This window comes from Schistocerca serialis, chromosome 8 (genome assembly GCF_023864345.2).
Source record: "Schistocerca serialis cubense isolate TAMUIC-IGC-003099 chromosome 8, iqSchSeri2.2, whole genome shotgun sequence".
In the NCBI taxonomy this organism is placed as follows: domain Eukaryota; kingdom Metazoa; phylum Arthropoda; class Insecta; order Orthoptera; family Acrididae; genus Schistocerca; species Schistocerca serialis.
Genome location: NC_064645.1, coordinates 225509667 through 225523691, shown reverse-complemented (window position 1 = coordinate 225523691; position 14025 = coordinate 225509667).

Here is a 14025-nt window from a genome sequence, read left to right as displayed (position 1 = left end):
AGCACACATACTGAGTCGTCACGGAGCTGTCAATCTGGCAGTGGAGGTAAGGGCACGTAGTTTATTACTGATTTATAGGAAAGAACAAGAATAAGCCTTACCGAAATAGATGGGCACAAGCGAAGTGAATAATGCTTCAAAATTAGAGAAGCAGACTATCGGTAATGAGAATATGCGAGTAAAAAAAAGTACCTACCTTTCATGGTGAAACGAAAATCCTGTTATCGTCAAATAGGCTTCTTGACCATCTTGTCTTCAGACCGCTACAGTCTCCTCGACATTGCTGAAAAAAATTAGTAGTACACACTTTTAGATGTTTCCAATTCACTCAAGATTTATTTTTGCAACAGTGTATATGGATTACATGAAATGATTACATCTACAGATCAATAGTATAAGCCGTTATGACGTACCAGGTATCGACTCACGCTTAAACCTCCGAATTAGTACGTGGTTTAGCCTCCCCAGGCGGCAATGTAGGCGACTCCTACATCACGTCGATAGTACAGATGGCGAATGCTGCCCTGAGATACGTTATACCACGCATGCTCGACATGTTCTCGTAGTTCTGTAAGAGTTGTTGGTTGACAGAGTCGTACCAGTCACATCTCGTCCCAGGTAGCACATGCCGTCGTCGGATCTAAATCAATGTCGTTTTTCCAATCGTACAAATTTTTTTCGGCAGTGTATTTTAGTAGTATTTTTCATTACTCCGCTTATTGAAGTAATCAATACATTATGTACCGGACCGAGACTCGAACTCGGAACCTTTGTCTTTCGCTCCAAGGCTGTGAGGACGGGTTGTGAGTCGTGCTTGGGTAGCTCAGTTGGTAGAGCACTTGCCCGCGAAAGCCAAAGGTCCCGAGAGCCGGCACGGTAGCTCAGCGTGGTCGGTCAGAGAGCTCCCTGGCCTCTGTAATAAAAAACTGAGTGGAAGGATTAACAAACGAACTTGATCGGATGTCATGTGACGTCCGCAGCAACCAAACACAACGATCAAGAACGAACAAAATGAAGGGAAAAAAAAGTTGGTAGAGCACTTGCCCGCGAAAGGCAAAGGTCCAGAGCCCGAGTCTCGGTCCGGCACACAGTTTTAATCTGCCAGGAAGTTTCATGTCAGCGCACACTCCGCTGCATAGTGAAAATCTCATTCTGTAATCAATACATTCCTTTTATTTACTCCAACTATGTACTTATCAACGTCATCTGTAAAAATATGTGTCCGATTCGATAAGGTACTTCGCAACGATGCACGTCTTACCAGGTTCACGTGTCATCAGTATCCCTCGCACCCTATGTAAATATCAACACAGTAAGCCTTTATTCTAGTACAGTTGTTGCCAACGGTTATCAGTTTTTCATTACTTTATTGAGAAACACTTGTGCAGTGTATTTCGTTAAGAAAACTGTAGGCAAATCATTTAAGTAGCGGTTGATGTACTAAGACATCCAGATTATGAAGCGAGTTCAGTGCAATAAAATTTGTTAATTATAAATGGCGCACTTCAGTGTGGCAAATTACGCTCAGACTGAATAACGAAAGTAATAAACTTGAATGCAGTCAATTAAATGAATGTATTACCTGTGCTTACTGGAGGTAACTAATTCGTTACATGAAAATTACTTAAATTTCCCCTCTACTTAAATTATTCGTCTGGATCATAGCTACGTTGGTGGTGGTTAATAAAATAATATCTAGCTGTGTAGGATTTCAACCAAAACGCCTATTACGTTACCATCATATACGAGCATTAAAAACAGTGCAGTACACCCAAACTATTAAAAATTATTTCCAGTATCGATTTTCTAGGCGCAAGAATAACGGAACATCGGTAAGCTCGCCTTTTAGTAGAGTATTTTAGTATATTTCATTTCCTGCTAATGTGACACTAGTGCGTTGGCACTGGGCGGCTTGTTGGTTTTCGCTTCACATGTACCTAGGGCCAGGTTGAATTAGACTATATATTTTCGCTAATTGTCGTGAAATACTTTTTGGAAGAAATTTAAGTAGGCCCTGTCTCACATCAGGAATCGGAGAAAGGTCTGATACTGTAGACATTTATCCATGTTTTCTTGCTCTCATTCTGTAAAACTCGACAAGTGTGTGTGCGCGTGTGTGTGCGTGTGTGTGTGTGTGTGTGTGTGTGTGTGTATGTGTGTCCTTATTCTTGACTGCCCAGCTAAGATTTGACTCTATCCAATCAGGTTATTCTTTTATCATTTTAATGATCTTCAGTAATCCCCACTTTTTCTGCACTAAAACCACACAATATGGAAGAGGCCTAGTACTGTATGAATAAGGCACAATATCTTGGCAGGGTTAGATGAATGAAAGAAGTCGGGAACTGAAGAATATGTGAGAGAAGTAAGTAGACTGTGGCTGTTTGTTTCTATGCATGACTCAACATGAGGGTTGCCAAATGCCTGAGCAGCAATGACGAATACGAAATAAAGGAATATATCCTATGGCCTATAGATTCATCAGAAGCTATCTCCTATTTTCAAGAAGATTTTCACATCAGAATTGTTATAAGAAATAATGTCCCTTCCATGTACTTACGGCTCATGGCCTTCGTTAATCTCTAATCAAGTAACCTAGAATTGACGAACTACCGAAATGATATCCAGAGGAATTCGATTACTGCGCATTCGTTACAAATATCTGCATATATGGAAAACCCTGAACATGGCAAATGTCTTCGTTCAAAATTAACAAGAAGTACATGAAGTCTCAGTTACAAATAATGCACGTATGGTGGATCTCCAAGTTACTGAGAAACAAAGTGTAAAATAAGCAGTACTTCCAGAGATTGTGTCTGAATCGACTTTAAATGATGTGGCAGAAATCACTTCATCACCCAAGGAGAGCACTACAATTAATATGTGCACCAGGCGAGATAACGAGCAAGTCATGGTAACTCAAAGTTACACTGTAACTAGCCTTGAGTTCCAAAATTACAAAGAATTGAAACGAAAAATTAAGTAACATGACTACGACTATGAAATGACCCCAAATTGGTCACAAAGTTCCTAAACTTTACACGATGCTGATATCAGTTAAATCCTAACACTGCGGCACGAATACTCACCATTCTTGCTGCCGCCTCAGGTACCGAACGAACCCAGCTGCTCTCCATCGTCAGAAACAGAAAACTGCTGGCATCCGCCGATATTTGACATCAAGAGTTCTCTCTGATGCTCTCCAAATCCGAATCTTCTCTCCGACGCTCTATGAAACCGAACTCTTCTCTGTACATTTCTTTTCTCTATCTCTGCGTCTCGCCAAAAATAATCCACCAAAAACACGTGTCAGCCAATCAGAGCTCGTGCTTATTTGTTTTACCAATTGTAAGTGAAAAAATTTTTCACTCGTGTCCCCTCGTCTTGTCTTACGAGCCCCATTGGGATTCACAGAACATAGTGGCAGACAATGAGAGCTTTAGTATTGGCGTTAGCCTACGAGACCTGAGCGAATGCTCGTTTCTCCCCTTACCGTTCTGATTATTCTTCGAAAGTGTCTTAACTCTTCCACGGTTTTGGTAAACACCTTTGGCGTCGACACAACTGCCACGGACGTAAATGCTTACTTAATCAGCAGCCTGTCAACTTTCGGCTGACGTCAGGCTAGCGCTTGGAGGCGTAAATGAGTTGAAACATCCCCTTAGAAAAATTTATGAATTACTCTGCTGGAAAACCTTTTACGTTATTTGATTTTCAAACAGCTGAGCAAAACTATACGTACTCAGACATTTCTCTCTTTACTTATTCTGATCAACAGTAAAATAGAGGGGCCCTGACTAACAATAACCTATACCTTTCATGAATCACTTACCTCACAAAAGCCTTCGTTACTCAAACTACTGCATTCAGTGAGCGCCAATACTGGCAGCTAAATAAAAGATTCTAACTACTGAAGGCACTAACTACTGATAGACATAGTTAGCAAATGAAAGATTTTGATAGAGAACAAACAATGTATTTACCTTAATAGTGTTCAAAAGTCATTATACATATATATATATATATCAGTTCATGACATCCGGTCTTACAAATTTCGTTTTTCTGACGGACACACGTCCGGATCGTCCGCTCTCATAACTCTGCCATCTCTCTCCCCACATCCACCACTGCTGGCGGCTCACGTCCAACTGCACAACGCTACGCGCTGTTCACATCCAACTGCCCAACACTACAAAAGCAAATATTCCAACAATGCAAATCAGCCATAGACTGCACACAGCACAGTCAGTGAGCGCTACGTGGCGTTACCGACATAAAAACCTAAACAGCCTACTTACAGAGTATCAGTTCCCAATTTTTTTTTCTGTGCTGGAGCCATCGTGTCTGCGAGAGACATGTCTCCACCATTAATCAGTTGTTTCTGCTTTGTTTGGCACACACTGAAATTATGGTGGAAGCCGGAGTTAACCGACTTTTATCGCGGGACACGTATGTCTCGGTCAAAGTACTATAAGTAGTGAGACGCACGCCAGGTTCTTACCACATTCCTTTTAATAATATACCTCAAAGATATGGAATATCATAGAGAGGCAACAGCGTGACGGGAGTGAAGCAAACTCAACAACCCTCCACCATGTGATATTGAATACAGACAGATAAACTCTCAAATAACTACGAAATAACATCCAAATATTTAGGAATTACTGTCAGAAGTGAAACTACCGCAGATTATGACTGACGAACAATTGATATAAGTAATCTTTTATCAATTAGTGTTAATGCAGTCCCAAATGGTCTATTGCGTGATATTCAGAAGAAAAAATCATAGTCTGCAAAATTCAGTTTAGGATCAGTCTTTTTACGTCCTTCACTAGACGTAAGACACATCCAATACATAAAAATTCCGTAATCAGTTGGAAACAAGAGTAACCCATAATTACCGGAGAAAAGAGTTAAGAGAAAAATTCTACAGAATTTTTTTTTATTTAAATTGCATGTAGCATATCATTAATTTTGTATTTGAATTTGTATTAAGTGAACTTAACAGTGAGTTATATGGATCAAATACGTAAACTATGACTCACAGATCACGTATATTACAACCTAGCCCATTCAGCCAATCGAATATACAACCAAGTGGTTGGCTGATCGTAAGTTTATGGAATTAAAATATGACACACTGCCGTTATCAAATAGCTTTCGTCACAATTAGTTTCTCATCAGATCATTATATATATCCAACCTCTGCAAAATGGTGTACGTACATGCAAAAACACACCAAGATTGTATCATAGAGTAATTTCCACTTTTTACTTTGCATGCAAAGTACTCCTACTATAATTTGAAGTTATAATTTTGAAACAAGTAGTTATCTGCTCACAGGAAGTAAAAAAGATGTGTTCAAATGTGTGTGAAACCTTATGGGACTTAACTGCTAAGGTCATCAGTCCCTAAACTTACACACTACTTAACCTAAATTATCCTAAGGACAAACACACACACCCATGCACGAGGGAGTACTCGAACCTCCGCCAGTACCAGCCGCACAGTCCATGACAGTAAGTCAGAGGCCCTTCTGTCTGTAATCCACATTTCTCACGTGAGAAAGCATTTAAAGTTTCCAGATAGCAACAAAAACAATTATTGGAAAAATGCGTGTTGCTACTGTCAAAACCCGAATCACATCCTTTACAATATTAATACATGAAAGATGTAATTCACCATACCTCCCATCTAGCATATAAGATTTCAGTCACAACAAGAGCATAGCATCATATACTCCCGACGTCTCGGGAATGTTACAAAGTTTGATGCAAGCCTTTTCAGGCTTATGCATCGTTACAAAATTCTCGGAATATCTTATTGCTTAAGTCATATGCTCTGAAGTACTTGGAGGAAACAAGCTTTACTGGACAAGTTAACTAGTACATGAATGTACACAAGACACGGGCCAGTTACAGACCGTATGTAAAATACGTACACCACCCGTCAACCTTTTTACAGATAGTTGTATGTATTTATTCCCTGTACACGCGTCAGGCAGAATTCTGAAAAGAAATTCAACAACTGCGTAATTTACAAAGCTGTATAAGAACTCCCTAACTTTCCAAACAACTGCAGAAGCACTACCCAAAATATGGCGGCTAGTAATACGGTGTGACACCACAGAGGGCGCTGAAAAACTTGTCACAGCCTAAGTATTCTCTACCTCTTTGATGTAACTCTTTGTCGTCTGTTACCATACTGAATTTTCTTTTTTTTTTTTTTTTTCGTTACTGATCGTTGTGTTTGGTCGTTGCGGACGTCGCAAGACATCCTGTTCATGTTCGGTGGTCGATCCTTCCACTCAGTTTTTTATTACAGAGGCCAACCGGCTCTCTGACCGAACACGCTGAGCTACCGTGCCGGCTATATTAGTTGGATTAGGAAGGAAGTCTGGAGTGTGGGACTATATTGTTGTTGTTGTTGTTGTTGTTGTGGTCGTCAGTCAAGAGACTGGTTAGGTGCATCTCTCCATGCTACTCTATCCTGTGCAAGCTTCTTCATCTCCCAGTACCTACTGCAACCTACATCCTTCTGAATCTCTTGGTCTCCCTCTACGATTTTTACCCCCCACGCTGCCCTCCAACACTAAATTGGTGATCCCCTGATGCCTCAGAACATGTTCTATCAACCGACCCCTTCTTCTAGTCAAGTTGTGCCATAAATTTCTCTTTTTCCCAATTCTATTCAGTACCTCCTAATTAGTTATGTGAACTACCCATCTAATCTTCAGCATTCTTCTGTAGCACCACATTTCGAAAGCTTCTATTCTCGTCTTGTCCAAACTATTTATCGTCCATGTTTCACTTCCATACATGGCTACACTTCACACAAATACTTTCAGAAAAGACTTCCTAACACTTAAAGCTATACTCGATGTTAACAAATTTCTCTTCTCCGGAAACGCTTTCCTTGCCATTGCCAGTCTGCATTTTATTTCCTCTCTACTTCAACCATCATCAGTTATTTTGCTCCCCAAATAGCAAAACTCATCTACTACTTCAAGTGTCTCATTTCCTAATCTAATTCCCTCAGTATCACCCGACTTAATTCGATTACATTCCATTATCCTCCTTTTTGGTTTTGTTGATGTTCATCTCATATCCTGCTTTCAAGACAATGTCCATTCCGTTCAGTTGCGCTTCCAAGTCCTTTGCTGTCTCTGACAGAATTACAATGGCATCGGCGAACCTCAAAGTTTTTTTTTCTTCTCCATAGATTTTAATTCTCACTCTGAATTTTTCTTATGTTTCCTTTACTGCTTGTTCAATGTACAGATTGAATGACATCGGGGATAGGCTACAACCCTGTCTCACTCCCTTCCCAACCACTGCTTCCCTTTCATACCCCTCGACTCTTATAAATGACATCTGATTTCTGTATAAATTGTAAATAGCCTTCTGCTCCCTGTATTTGATCCCTTCCACCTTCAGAATTTCAAAGAGAGTATTCCAGTCAAAATTGTCAAAAGCTTTATCTAAGCCTATAAATGCTAGAAACGTAGGTTTGTTTGTACTTAATCTATCTTCTAAGACAGGTCGTACGGTCAGTATAGCTCACGTGTTCAACCATTTCTACGGAGTCCAAACTGATCTTCCCCGAGGTCGGCTTATACCAGTTTTTCCAGTCGTCTGTAAATAATTCGCGTTAGTATTTTGCAACCATGACTTATGAAACTGATCGTTCGGTAATTTTCACATCTGTCAACGCCTGCTTTCTTCGGGATTGGAATTATTATATTCTTATTGGAGTCTGAGGGTATTTCGTCTTTCTCATACATCTTGCTCACCAGATGATAGAGTTTTCTCAGGGCTGGCTCTCCCAAGGCTGTTAGTAATTCTAATGGAATGTTGTCTACTCCCGGGGCCTTGTTTCGACTTAGGTCTTTCAGTGCTCTGTGAAATTCTTCACGCAGTATCATATCTCCCATTTCATCTTGATCTACATCCTCTTCCATTTCCACAATATTTACTCGCATGTTTGTTTGCTTCTGGTGTGAGAGATCAGCCATCTAGGTATACCTAGACGCCCAGGGGACGCCCGGATGTGTAAGGCTTAGTTGTCAGGACACACCCTTCGTGGAGGCTTCTCTCATGTTGATGTTGCTCTGAATGAGACATGTCGTATCACTACGGGTTGTCTAAGAGCCACACCTGTGGAAAAACTGTATTGCTTATCCGGCGTATCCGGCATAGCCCCCCCCCCCCCCCCCCCCCCGGACATCCGAAGAGATACAGCAGCACGGAGTGACATGAAGAAGGCATTAACATCCGAAGCCCACCCACTACATGGCCACCAACCGGCACAGCAAAGACTTGTGTCTAGAAAGAGCTTCCTTCACAGTACAGAACCACTCGCTGACACTCCACATCAACACCGGGAGAAGAGATGGCAGTTCAGATGCCAGCATCTGGAGGAGTGGCTGATCCCGCAAGAAGTTCTTCCCCCAGGCCACACAGAGAAATGGTCCACATGGAAATCACTCAACCGCCTGCGTTTTTCTGTCACAAGATCCAAGAGTAATCTGGAGATGTGGGGCTTCCAGGTGGACTCTCTCCAGTGTGACTGCGGAGCTGCCGTGCAGACATCAACACATCTACTACAATGCACATTACCTCCAACTGTGTGCACCATGGAGGACATCGTAAACGCTACACAAAGTGCACTGGACGTTGCAAATTTTTGGGCATCCACTGTATAGATTAAAATTACCTTATGTTTGACAACACAATCCGTGTCTAATCATTTATTTCATTCTTGACTAGTTTATTTTATAAACCATAATGTATGTATGTATGTAGTAATGTATCTAATATTGTTTTTAGTTTGCTTCTGACACGATAAATAAAAATCCACAATATTGTCGTCAACTGCATCGCCCTTGTATAGACCCTCTATACACTCTTTCTACCTTTCTGATTTCCCTTCTTTGCTCAGAACTAAGTTTCCATCTGAGCTCTTGATATTCATACAAGTGGTCCTCTTTTCTCCTAAGGTCTATTTAATTTTCCTGTAGGCAGTATCTATCTTACCGCTAGTGAGATATGCCTCTACATCCTTACATTTGTCCTCTAGCCATCCCTGCTTAGCCATTTTGCACTTTCTGTCGATCTCATTTTTGAGACTTTTGTATTCCTTTTTGCCTGCTTCATCTACTGGATTTTTATATTTTCTCCTTTCATCAATTAAATTCAACAGATCTTCTGTTATCCAAGGATTTCTACTAGGCCTCGTCTTTTTACCTACTTGATCTTCTGCTGCCTTCACTATTTCATCCCTCAAAGCTCCCCATTCTTCTTCCACTGTATTTCTGTCCCTATTCATGTCAATCGTTCCATAATGCTCTCCCTGAAACTTTCTACAACCTCTGGTTCTTTAAGTTTATCCAGGTCCCACCTCCTTAAATTCCCACCTTTTTGCAGTTTCTTCAGATTTAGTCTACAGTTTATAACAAATAGATTGTGGTCGGAGTCCACATCTGCCCCTGGAAATCTCTTACAATTTAAAACTGGTTCCTAAATCTCTGTCTTACCATTATATAATCTGTCTGAAATCTTCCAGTATCTCCAGGCATCTTCCATGTATACAACCTGTTAGCTATGATTAAGTTATGCTCTGTGCAAAATTCTACCAGGTGGATTCCTATTTCATTTCTTACCCCCATTCCATATTCACCTACTACTTTTCCTTCTCTTCCTTTTCCTACTATCGAATTCCAGTCATCAATGACTATTAAATTTCGTCTCCCTTCACTATCTGAATAATTTCTTTTATCTCATTTATTTCATCAATCTCTTCGTCATCTGCGGAGCTAGTTGGCATATAAACTTTTACCAATGTGGTAGGCGTGGGCTTCGGGCTTTTCTTGGCCACAATAATGCGTTCACTATGCTGTCTGTATTAGCTTACCCTCACTCATATTTTTTATTCATCATTAAACCTACTCCTGCATTACCGCTATTTGATTTTGTATTTATAACCCTGTATTCATCTGACCAGAAGTCTTGTTCCTCCTGCCACCGAACTTCACTAATTCCCACCATATCTAACTTTAACCTAACCATTTCCCTTTTTAAATTTTCTAACCTACCTGCGGTATTAATGGATCTGACATTTCACGCTCCGATCAGTAGAACGCCAGTTTTCTTTCTCCTGATAACGACGTCCTCCTGAGTAGTCCCCGCCAGGAGATCCGAATGGGGGACTATTTTACTTCCGGAATATTTTACCCAAGAGGACGCCATCATCATTTAACTACCCAAGAAAGCTGCATGCCCTTGGGAAAAATTACGACTGTAGTTTCCCCTTGCTTTCAGATGTTCGCTGTACCAGCACAGCAAGGCCGTTTTGGTTAGTGTTACAAGGCCAGATCAGTCAATCATCCAGACCGTTGCCCCTGCAACTACTGAAAAAGCTGCTGCCCCTCTTCAGGAACCATACGTTTGTCTGGCCTCTCAACAGGTATCCCTCCGTTATGGTTGCATCTACGGTACGGCTATCTGTGTTGCTGAGGCACGCAAGCCTCCTCACCAACGGCAAGGTACATTGCTCACGAGGGTGAGGGGGGGGGGGGGGGCGGAAGACCATATTATCATTTATCAAACGTGCATACCTATAGAAAACAATGGTACATTTCTTTCCGAGAGGTTGATTAAGTTCGCAAACATTTTGCAAGTGGCACAAGCCAATGAAAAATGTAAAAAAGTAAAGAGATATGAGATGGATCTGATGGATCCCTCTCAAATTATATAAAAAAAATATTCTCTCTAAAGGCATTCCAGTGTAATATAAGTTATATATGGTGATTTTCTTGGCTTCATAATTCCAGAATATCTGGACTAGGATTTCGAGCTACATCATCAGCATTGATTTAACATCCACTGCTGAATAAAGGTCTCCTCCAAATTTTTCCATGCATTACATACACTCATGTTGCACATTTTGCTTTCTTATGACCGTTATCCATCTTGGATTAGTTAATTTTCTTGGACTTTCTCGTCTCTCGGTATACAACTACATCAAGGAATTTCCGAGTTCTGCTGACTTTGGCTAAGACCATATCCACCTCCATTACAATAGTAATAACGTCATCCACTCCATGTTATTTCCTCAAAAAATGGTTCAAATGGCTCTATGCACTATGGGACTTAACATCTGAGGTCATCAGTCTCCTAGACTTAGAACAGTCGTGCAGTCATCAAGGGTACACGATTGGGCCTTTGGCTCCGAAAGCCCGTATGGATGATGTTTCGTTGAATCGTTCGCTGACACTTGTTGACGGCCCAGTACGAAATCTGCAGAAATTCGGGGAAGGGTTGCACTTTTGTAACGTTGAACGATTCTCTTCCGTCGTCGTTGGTCCCGTTTTTGCATGATCTCTCTGCGGCCGCAGCGATGTCGAAAATTTGATGTTTTACCGGATTCCTGATATTCACGGTACACTCGTGAATTGGTCGTACGGGAAAATCCCCAGTTGGTCGCTACCTAGGAGATGCTGTGTCCCATCGCTCGCGCACCGACAGTAACACCACGTTCAAACTGAGTTAAATCTTGATAGCCTGCCTTTGTAGCAGCAGTAACCGATCTACCAACTGCGCCAGAACTTGTTGCCGTATATAGGCGTTGCCGACCGCAGCGCCATATTGTGCCTGTTCACGTATCTCTGTATTTGAATACGCATGCCTGTATCAGTTTCTTTGGCTCTTCAGCGTATTTCGAATAGCTAAGGCAATCTGCTATTAACTGTGATTGAACATTCGCTTCATGATTTGTAATGTAACGCGAACATTTTCAGTAATTGGTGAAATGAAATATAAAATTAAAAAAAAACGAAAAAGACTCAAAATCTTAAATCACGTACCACATTTGTTGATCACCTATACACTATCATCGCACGAGATGGTGTCCTGACAGTATTTAATCTTAACCACTGTGACTCCTAAGCTTTCAGGAAGATGCATTCTTCAAAAATCTCCTATTCTGGTAATGGAAATGGAAATGAGCGTATGGCGTTATTGGCTGGGAGGTCCCAGGCGGGAAGATCGTCCGCCAAGTGCAAGTCTTATTCAGTGCGACGCCACATTGGGCGACTTGTGCGTCGACAATGGAGATGAAATGATGATGAGGACAGAACAACACCCAGTCCCTGACGGGAGAATATCTCCCACCCCAGCCGGGAATCGAACCGAGGCCCCTGTGCGTGGCTTTCCAACGCGCTGACTATTCACCTAGTGCGGCCAAATCCTACTGTGGTACACTACACCTATGATCTAAGCTAACAGTATCTGCGTCTATGCGTATCACTAAAACTGAAACATTACATAAAGGTTTTTGATCCTTAAACTGGGAACAGAAGAAGAAATATACACTGCCTCACAGACAAGTGACTAAAACTGAAGCGCTATAGAAAGTTATAGACATTTAAACTGGAAAGACAAGAAGAAATATACAGTGCCTCACAGACAAGTCACTATAACTAAAGCACTATAGAAAGTTTTCACACACTTAAACTGGAAACAGAAGAAGAAATATACACTGCCTCACGGACAAGTCAAGCATCCAGAAGGGAAACGGGAAAAGGAACGACACTTCACTGTTTGACAGACTATGTGATGTTATTGTAGTGATTACAAAATCAAGTCAAATTTACAAAGAAGTTGCCAGTATGTGCCCACTCGTAAGTATGTTGGTGCACCGTCTCTCGCTGATGTGAGTCCACTGATTCGGTTGGGAAGAGTATCAGAAAGCCTTTGCCTCCTCTCCTTAGGCGAGCTGGCTCGCAACTGTTGTAACTGGTCCTTCACAACCTGGATACTGGTACTGGCACAGACTTGGCGTCCGAGCTGATCACACACATTTTCTTCCGGGGACAGACCTGGGGATCTTTCTGGAACACTCAGTTCATAGAGTCACATGGCATATGTAGACAAGCATTGTACTGTTTAAAAATGGTACTAAACAGTGTCAGAAGAGGACACAGTATGTACCCTATGTACCACTGTGCCTTCAGAGTTCCCTCATTCAATATCAGGTGTTACCAGAAACCACAGGCGATGGCTCCTGACACTACTACGCCAGGAGTAATACCAATGTGTCTCTCCAAAACATTTTAAAAATGCGACCTTACCTCAAGTAGCACCATACTCGATGATGACGGTCATTCGGGGCAATGCAGAATCGTGATTATCGCTGAACTCCATTCATCAGCAATCAATACTGCCCAGTCACAACCCCATTCCAAAATCAGTCGTTTGTGTTGTGGGCTTAAGGGGCAGCCTACGCATCAGACGGTTATTCCGTTGTGCGGCTGCTACTAGTCTTCGACCAATGTTGCAGGATGACACAGACTGTTTCAAGGAATCCATTACTTGTTCTCGGATGGCATGCACAGGCGTAAAGAGGTTATGATGTGCTTCGTGCACAATGCTGCGATCTTCGTTTGCAGTGATCAGACATGGTCGACCGGGCCCTTGACGACTAATATGGCTGGACTTGCGTTTCCATGTAGCCCAGTATCAGACCACTGTCACATCCGAATGACCCACAAAATCAGACATTGTTCCATTAACCCTGCTGACCAATAGAAGTCTCACAATGTGGCCAGATTCAGAGTCCCCGAGGAAAGCTGATAACGCTGTCTTACAAGAGTACGCGCCATCTCCGTGTCCTTCACAGTCACTCAACATCTGACGCTGTTCACAGTCCCTTTATACGTTACCAGGCCTGGTAACAACACTGAAAACTGCAGTGATACGACGTTATCAATGAGGGAGAACCTCTTAAGCTAGCTAGCAAGACGTATCTCAGGTGACGTATCAACTCTTTGTCATCTTAGAGTTACTCCCCACATAGATCGTATCTCATCTACGTTCGAAGTGCTGTGTCCTGTGCACTCTTCTAATATAGGATGCCTAGGAGACCTGTTTCTCGGATCGCTAGATAACACTTCCAGCAAATCGTATAATAGATTTTTATTACAGTAGGATAAATGACAGTACTCAACTTTGTGAATTTACAATGAGA